Source organism: Triticum dicoccoides, chromosome 6B (genome assembly GCF_002162155.2).
Source record: "Triticum dicoccoides isolate Atlit2015 ecotype Zavitan chromosome 6B, WEW_v2.0, whole genome shotgun sequence".
Lineage (NCBI taxonomy): Eukaryota > Viridiplantae > Streptophyta > Magnoliopsida > Poales > Poaceae > Triticum > Triticum dicoccoides.
In genome coordinates this window covers 557,616,789-557,620,135 of record NC_041391.1, presented here as the reverse complement: position 1 = coordinate 557,620,135, position 3,347 = coordinate 557,616,789, and positions in this window count along the sequence as shown.

Sequence of the window (3,347 nt, the reverse complement as noted above, 5' to 3'; positions counted from 1 at the left end):
CCCCTCTCTCCCTTCGTCTCCCTCCCGAGCGCCACCACCGCTCCCCGCCGCCGGTTCCGGCCGCCCCGCGTACACCCCTCCCCTCACGCCTACTCCGCTCGGTCGAGGCCCTTCCCCGCCGCCGCGCCGGGCCGTTCCGCCCCGACCGTCCCTCTCTCTTCCTCGCCCGAAGCACCTCGCCGCCGGAGAGCTCGTAGCGCTCACCTCCGCCGTTCCCAACCCCTCTGGCCACCCCCGCTAGACGCGCGACGCCGAGCCGCGTCGAACGCGCCCGGCCACGGCCCAGCAGACCCCCTGGGCGTGAATCCCGCGTCCCTCCCGAGCCGCGCCGCCGCATTTGGCTCGCCGGAGGCAGCTCCGGCGCGTCTCCGGCCGGTGTCCAGCGTGGCATCCAAATGGCACCGCCTGGGCCACTGACTGTTGGGCCCAGGGCCCCCCCCCCACAGAACGTTTTTTTTTTAAAAAGGAAAAAGGGAATTAAATAAATATAATTAGTAAAAATGAAAAAGAATAAAATTGATTAATTAAATAATTAATTAAGTAAATAATTAATTTAATTAATCCTGATTAATTAACCTAATAACTAATTAACCTAATTAACTACTGTTAATTAAACTTAATTAGGTTAATTAGTTAACAGTGTATGACGAACGGGACCCACCTGTCAGGGTTGACTCAGTCAACCCCTGTTGACTGCTGACGTCAGCATGACATCATGCTGACGTCATAAATACATTTTTTCGAACTAATTAAATAATTAATTTAATTCCAAAATTGTTAAAATCTTTTAAAAATCATATCTTTTAATCCGTAACTCGGATTAAAATATTTTCAACATGAAAGTTGCTCAGAACAACGAGACGAATCCGGATACGCAACCCGTTCGTCCGCCACACACCCCTAGCCTATCGAACTCGCAACTTTCCCCCTCCGGCTCCTCTGCCCGAAAACACGAAACACCGGGAATACTTTCCTGGATGTTTCCCCCCTTAACCGGCATCACCTCATACCACGTTAGGGCCCGCCTAGCATCGTTACTTGTCTTGTCATGCATCGATATGCATCTGTTTACATGGTATTCATTGTTTCTTCCCCCCTTTTTCTCTCCGGTAGACTACGAGACCGACGCTGCTGCTGCCCAGTTTGACTACGGAGTTGACGACCCCTCCTTCTTGCCAGAGCAACCAGGCAAGCCCCCCCCTTGATCACCAGATATCGCCTATTCTCCTCTATACTGCTTGCATTAGAGTAGTGTAGCATGTTACTGCTTTCGTTAATCCTATTCTGATGCATAGCCTGACATTGTCGCTACATCTGTTGATACCTTACCTGCAATCCTAAATGCTTAGTATAGGATGCTAGTTTATCATCATTGGCCCTACATTCTTGTCAGTCTGCCTTGCTATACTATCGGGTCGTGATCACTTGGGAGGTGATCACGGGTATATACTATACATATATACCTACTATACAGATGGTGACTAAAGTCGGGTCAGCTCATTGAGTACCCGCAAGTGATTCTGACGAGGGGGCTGAAAGGACAGGTGGCTCCATCCCGGTAGAGGTGGGCCTGGGTTCCCGACGGCCCTCGACTGTTACTTTGTGGCGGAGCGACAGGGCAGGTTGAGACCACCTAGGAGACAGGTGGGCCTGGCCCTGTTCGGCGTTCGCGGATACTTAACACGCTTAACGAGATCTTGGTATTTGATCTGAGTCGGCTACGAGCCTATACGCACTAACCATCTACGTGGGAGTAGTTATGGGTATCCCGACGTCGTGGTATCAGCCGAAGCCCTTCAGACGTCAGCGACGGAGCGGCGCGCGCCGGATTGGAACGTAAGCCTGCTCTTGTATTAAGGGGGCTAGTTCTGCTTTCGGCCGCGTACGCAACGTGCAGGTGTGCTATGGGCGATGGGCCCAGACCCCTGTGCGCTTAGGTTTAGACCGGCGTGCTGGCCTCTCTGTTTTGCCTAGGTGGGGCTGCGACGTGTTGATCTTCCGAGGCCGGGCATGACCCAGGAAAGTGTGTCCGGCCAAATGGGATCGAGCGTGTTGGGTTATGTGGTGCACCCCTGCAGGGAAGTTAATCTATTCGAATAGTCGTGATCTTCGGTAACAGGACGACTTGGAGTTGTACCTTGACCTTATGACAACTAGAACCGGATACTTAATAAAACACACCCTTCCAAGTGCCAGATACAACCGGTGGTCGCTCTACCTCAGGGATATGAGGAGGGGATCGCCGGGTAGGATTATGCTATGAGATGCTATTTGGAGATGCTACTTGGAGGACTTCAATCTACTCTCTTATACTTGATGCAAGACGGAGGCTGCCAGAAGCGTAGTCTTCGACAGGATTAGCTATCCCCCTCTTATTCTGGCATTCTGCAGTTCAGTCCACTGATATGACCTCCTTACACATATACCCATGCATATGTAGTGTAGTTCCTTGCTTGCGAGTACTTTGGATGAGTACTCACGGTTGCTTTCTCCCCCCTTTTCCCCTTTCCTTTCTTCCTGGTTGTCGCAACCAGATGCTGGAGTCCAGGAGCCAGACGCCACCATCAACGATGACCCCTACTACACCGGAGGTGCCTACTACTACGTGCTGCCCGCTGACGACGACCTGGAGTAGTTAGGAGGATCCCAGGCAGGAGGCCTGCGCCTCTTTCGATCTGTATCCCAGTTTGTGCTAGCCATCTTATGGCAACTTGTTTAACTTATGTCTGTACTCAGATATTGTTGCTTCCGCTGACTCGTCTATGATCGAGCACTTGTATTCGAGCCCTCGCGGCCCCTGGCTTGTATTATGATGCTTGTATGACTTATTTATGTTTTAGAGTTGTGTTGTGATATCTTCCCGTGAGTCCCTGATCTTGATCGTACACATTTGCGTGCATGATTAGTGTACGATTGAAGCGGGGGCGTCACAGCGGCCGAAACACCGCAACAGCCGACAGGGAGCAAAACGGCGGCTCAACACCGTTCGGCGCCGCCCAAACCTCCTGGTGGCTCCGCGTGGCCATCTTCTTGCCAGCGCACGCATGCGGCACCGTCGCCGTGGCTTGGCACGCGCAGAGCGCGTTCTCTGCCGCCGACGGGCCGTGCGGCCGTTCCGTCGAGGGCAAGCCGTAAAACCTCCTCCCTTGCTGAGCTGGACCCCGAAATGGCACCACTACTCCACCTAGGCGATGCTCAAGCTCCTAAACCATCCGTCCAGCCATAGTGTCGCCGTAATCAACTCGCCGAACTTATCCGTTCATGGCAACCGACTCAGGCCGGCTATATATAGCACCCCGAGCCTGCTCTCGCCCCCGCACGACTCCACCACCTCACTAGACCCTGCC